Below are 6,132 nucleotides of genomic sequence, written 5' to 3' on the forward strand. Positions count from 1 at the left end.
CCCTCATTCTCCTGACCTCAAGGGAATACAGCTCAAGAGCTGCCAGACATTTTTCATATGGTAACACTTTCATTCCTGGAATCATTCTTGTGAATCTTCTCTGAACCCTCTCCAATATAAGTATATCTTTTCTAAAATAAGAATCCCAAAACTGCACACATGTTATTTCATTTTTTGAAAAATTGGATGATTGGGCAAAAAATGGAAGATGGAATACAGTGTTGGGAAATGTATGATAATGTATTTTGGTAAAAACAATAGTGTGGGCTATTATCTAAATGGGGAGAAGGTTTAAACATCTGAAATGCAGAGGGACTTCAGAGTCCTCCTCCAAGGCTTGCAGAAGGTTAATTTCCAGGTTTAATCTGGTAAAGAAGGCAATTGCAATGTTGGCATTTATTTTAAGGGGAATAGAATATAAAAGCAAGGAGATAATGATGAGCCTTCATAAGACACGAATTAGACCGCACTTGGAATATTGTCAACAGTTTTGGGCCCCTTATCTCAGAAAGGATGTGTTGTCACTGGAGTGAGTCCAGAGGAGGTTCACGAAGATGATTCCTGGAATAAAGGGGTTGACATATGAGGAGTATTTGGCAGCTTTGGGCTTATACTCACTGGAATTTAGAAGGATATAGGGGAATCTCATTGAAACCTACTGAATGTTGAAAGGACTAGAAAAGATGGATATGGGAAGAATGTTTCCTAAAGTCAGGGTATCCAGAACTAAAGGACAGAACCTTAAAACTGAGGGATGACCCTTCAGAACAGAGATAAGGAGGATTTTTTTTTAAGCCAGGCAGTAGTGAATTTGTGGAATGCTCTGTCACAGACAGTGGAGGAGGCCAAGCCTGTGCATATAGTCGAGGCGGAAGTCTACTGTAATTCAGAGCATCAAAAGATATTGCGAGAAGGCAGGTGTATGGGGTAGAATGGGATCCCGATCAGGCATCATTGAATGGCGGAGCAACCTCAATGGGTGAATGGCCTAATTTTACTCTTACGTCTTATGGTCTAATATATACAGATCACGTTGTCTTCGTGCCACAATAAAATTGCAACTAGTTTCTGATGTTGTTAGGATCTGAGAAAAATAAGAGAATGAGGTTTTTAATAATTTTGGGGAGAATCAGTTGCGATGGAGCTCTGAATCAGGCTAGGACCACTGTGAGGTAATGCATTATCACATGTCAAATACTAACAGGACATAAACAGTATTTGGTACGGATTGTTGATGTGCAGAAGGACGCAGGGGTACAGTTGACAGGTCCCTAAAAATGGCGACATTTTTAATAGCCTAAGGCCTTTGGCATGCTTGCCTTCATTGGCTGAAATAAAAGAATTGGGATATCACCTTGTACCTGTACAAAACATTGGTCAGACCATACTTTGTGTATTGTTCTGGTTGCTGCACTACAAGAAAGACAGTAATAGAGAGAGTGCAGAAGAGATTCAGCAGAACGTCAAAGTCTATTGAGATATGCATGTGTATGTATGCATAAGTGCTATGAAAAAATTTATTTGCAGCAGTATCAAAGGTACATGGCATTAGATACACAGCATTCTCAAGAAAAATATTCACAAAATGAACAATTAGAACAAAAAATGTGGCCTGGAACAGACAGCTTTACGTTTAAGAAGAGATTGGATCGGCTGGGGTTTTCTCTGTGAAGTGAACGAGACTTGGGGGTCACCTCCCAATTTTCTTTGGACTCAAGGTGTCCATTTTCCTTTACCCAATTTCATTTCAGGCTAGGAGAGAGAAGCATTGGCATAATTACTTTCTCCTTTGATATTTTGACAAAACTCCCCAGGTTCTCAGGATGAGGGAACTGAAAAGCACCCCCTTGATAGGACCTGTCCCTATCCTTTTGGAACAGTTGTTCCATCCTCAAGTCTCCCAAATCAGGACCATCATGTACGACAATTGTTATGTGTCAATGGTGATAACTTTCCATTATTCCAAATCTTCACAACTTTCCAAATTTCAGCTGGTTCATATGGTACGATCCGCTTTTATCTGGAGGACCTGCTTTGTCTATAATTTCATAGGGTCCTGCAAAAATGTATTCCCATCATACCCACTCTTTGCTCTGGGCCAAAGTAGGCTTTATGCTGTTGTTTCTTCTTTCTTATTTGGTGGACTGCCGCATAATTGGCCTTTTTCAGGGTCTCTACGTGTTGTTGTCCCCATCAATTTCCTGTTCTGACATATCTAATCTGACCAACTCCTCTAATTCTCTCTTGTCCCTTCCTGTCATGAATTTATAAGGAGTGTAACCTAGTGAAGATGCCACTGTATTCCTTATTATCATCAGGGCATAACGCAAAACTACTTGCCATATTGTTGCACATTGTTCGCAATCATACATTTTAGTGTTTGATTCATCCTTTCCACAATTCCACAAGACTGTGGTCTATAGGGTATATGAAATCTCTGCCTGATCTCTAATGTACCAGAACATCTTGCATTATCTGGGTTGTGAAATTTATGGCTTGATCCGATTTGATACTCCAGGATAGTCCCCAGCAAGGGAACATTCATTCCAGTAAGATTTTTGCAGTGGCCTTTGCTTCGTTTGTCTTAGCCAGGAAAGATTCCACTCTGTAAAGTTATCTATTACTACCAGAATATATTTGTCCACTCATGGGTTGGGTGGTAAGGGACCAACATAATGTATCCGCAAATTAGTCCAAGGCCCTTCCGTTGGTTTGGCATGTTGAAGGGCTCCTTTCTTTACATTTCTGTCAGGATTATACTGTGCAGAGACCAAACATAGAAACATAGAAAATAGGTGCAGGGGTAGGCCATTCGGTCCTTCAAGCCTGCACCGCCATTCAGTATGATCATAGCTGATCATCCAACTCAGAACTCTGTACCTACTTTCTCTCCATACTCCCTGATCTCATTGCACCTCCCCTTTTCCTAATCGGCCACCATTCAGATAATAATCTGTTTTCTGTTCTTGCAACCAAAGTGGATAACCTCACACTTATCCACATTAAACTGCATCTGCCATGAATTTGCCCACTCACCTAACCTATCCAAGTCACCCTGCATCCTCTGAGCATCCTCCTCACAGCTAACACCACCGCCCAGCTTTGTGTCATCCGCAAACTTGGAGTTGCTGCATTTAATTCCCTTGTCTAAATCATTTATACTGTAAACAACTGGGGTCCCAGCACTGAGCCTTGCGGTACCCCACTAGTCACTGCCTGCCATTCTGAAAAGGTCCCGTTTACTCCCACTATTTGTTTCCTGCCTGCCAACCAATTCTCTATCCACATCAATACCATACCCCCAATACTGTGTGCTTTAAGTTTGTACACTAATCTGTGTGGGACCTTGTCAAAAGCCTTTTGAAAATCTAAATATACCACATCCACTGGCTCTCCCCTATCCACTCTACCAGTTACATCTTCAAAAAATTCTATAAGATTCGTCAGACATGATTTTCCTGTCACAAATCCATGCTGACTTTGTCCAATGATTTCACCTCTTTCCAAATGTGCTGTTATCACATCTTTGATAACCGACTCTAGTATTTTCCCCACCACCGATGTCAGACTAACCGGTCTATAATTCCCCGGTTTTTCTCTCCCTCCTTTTTTAAAAAGTGGGGTTACATTAGCCACCCTCCAATCCTCAGGAACTAATCCAGAATCTAAGGAGTTCTGAAAAATTATCACTAATGCATCCACTACTTCTTGGGCTACTTCCTTAAGCACTCTGGGATGCAGACCACCAGGCCCTGGGGATTTATCTGCCTTTAATCCCTTCAATTTACCTAACACCACTTCCCTACTAACATTTATTTCATGTATCAAGCGACATAAACTCCATGTTGTCTTTCATCTTAGGCCACCAGCACACTGCCTTTATCTTTTCCAGGGTGTTTTCGGCCCTTTGGTGTCCCCATATGGTACCAATGGATCATCTGGTTTCTTCCTCTGTGCGGAACAACAAGCTTTCCTTCATAAAGGACAACTCCATCTTTTACAAACACTGCCTTAAGCTCTTTGTATATTTCAGATCCTGCTTCTTCTATTAATTTTTAAAAAATTCTTTATCTTTTTTCTGCTCCTCTGTTAAATCCAGAAACGTAATCTATTTTTCCTTCTGCTTCTCAATCTCCCCAATCTGTGGTTGCCACACTTTCTTCGCCAATTTGTTAGCCTTTCTATTTCCCTCAGGAGATAATCTAGAGTGGGCTTTCACCTTTATGGCTCCATGTTTTTTTCTCTTTGCTTCCTCAAATATACACTTGAGGGGCTTCCCGTCAGCTGAAACAAATCCTCTGGCATCCCATGGAGACAAATGTTCTGTAAGGCTGTTACAAATGTACATACTATCTGAGTGTATGACTAACCCGGGTGATAAACGTTCTCAGTGGCAAACCACATACACTATAGCTGCCAATTTTGTTGCCTGTACACGCATGGTCTTGGATAACTTTAAAGCTATACTAATGTAATGTTAAAATTGTACAAGGCATTGGTAAGGCCAAATTTGGAATATTGTGTACAGTTCTGGTCACAGAATTATAGGAAAGATATCAATAAATTAGAGAGAGTGCAGAGACGATTTACTAGGATGTTACCTGGGTTTCAGCACTTAAGTTACAGAGAAAGGTTGAACAAGTTAGGTCTCTATTCATTGGAGCGTAGAAGGCTGAGGGGGGATTTGATCAAGGTATTTAAAATTTTGAGAGGGATAGATAGAGTTGACGTGAATAGGCTGTTTCCATTAAGAGTAGGGGAAATTCAAACGAGAGGACATGATTTGAGAATTAGGGGGCAGAAGTTTAAGGGAAACACGAGGGGGTATTTCTTTACTCAGAGTGATAGCTGTGTGGAATGAGCTTCCTGTAGAAGTAGTAGAGGTCAGTTCAGTTGTGTCATTTAAAGTAAAATTGGATAGGTATATGGACAGGAAAGGAGTGGAGGGTTATGGGCTGAGTGCGGGTATGTGGGACTAGGTGAGATTAAGAGTTCGGCACGGACTAGGAGGGCCGAGATGGCCTGTTTCCGTGCTGTGATTGTTATATGGTTATATAATTTCTGGCCATGTTCATCCTCTACATATAGGCCACAACCAGTTGTCCTCTCACCATCCTGTACTGATGAGGAGCCACTTACAAAAAAATTTAAATAGGGTTTTTCTTTTCCCTTTGTGTCTTTGTTCTCAGGCATTACTCTATTTAATCTGCTTCCAACCCACTTACTTTTTGTTTTGATACAAGTTGTCCTTTGGGTCCATTTGCTATCATACTTTGACACTCATGTCTACTTCCTTGGTACATTATGTCATCAGCAAATGTAGAGATAGTTTTTACTCGCTTTACACAAATATTTCTCCCACCCTTGAACACCACTTGTTATAGGAATCATCCGTTCTAATAATTATCAGAGAGAATCTGTAGTTACCGACAATTTACCTTTATTGTCTCAACTAAAAGGCATGTGGGTTCACAAACTTGTGTGTACACCGACTAGAATTCCCTGACGCTCCATGAACAGTTAATGAAGAGAATAGGTATCACCCAAGAAAGTAGTCTCCACTGGACAGGTGTTCCTCATGTCTCGATCTCCAGGTGTCCGTGGGGTGCTCTTCATCTGCGATGGTCTCTGATTGTTGAGAATTATCGCCGCTATGTATGTGGAGCTCCTGACCCTTACAGTTTTCCTCATCAGTGGATCTCCATCCCATTGGAAGTGTCTGGGTCACCTTGTTACATGTTCTAGGCCAGGGTTACAACCAAGGTTGTTTCATGGCTCTGACCCCCCCCCCCCCCCCGGTATTTGTGTCTCTCAATTCTGACTGGTCCAGACCAGCAAAAGTAGGGGATCCAGACACTTGAGTTTATCGAGACTACAGTTTGCTTCTTTGGGTGGTCTGGCACTTTACATAATAAATATCTACTCGTCTGCGAATGGTCTCGGCTTTAGCAGGTCATCTCCTGAAGCTTCTTGAGTCCACATTCAATTGCTCTGATCAGATTATCCTAGAGCAAGAATCAGCTCAGAATAACAAAATGGGGGCAAACAAAGACAAACTAAAAAAAAATCTGCAGATGCTGGAAATTCAAACACCACACACAATATGCTGGAGGAACTCTGCAAGCCAAGCAG

Source organism: Hypanus sabinus, chromosome 5 (assembly GCF_030144855.1).
Source record: "Hypanus sabinus isolate sHypSab1 chromosome 5, sHypSab1.hap1, whole genome shotgun sequence".
Classification (NCBI taxonomy): domain Eukaryota; kingdom Metazoa; phylum Chordata; class Chondrichthyes; order Myliobatiformes; family Dasyatidae; genus Hypanus; species Hypanus sabinus.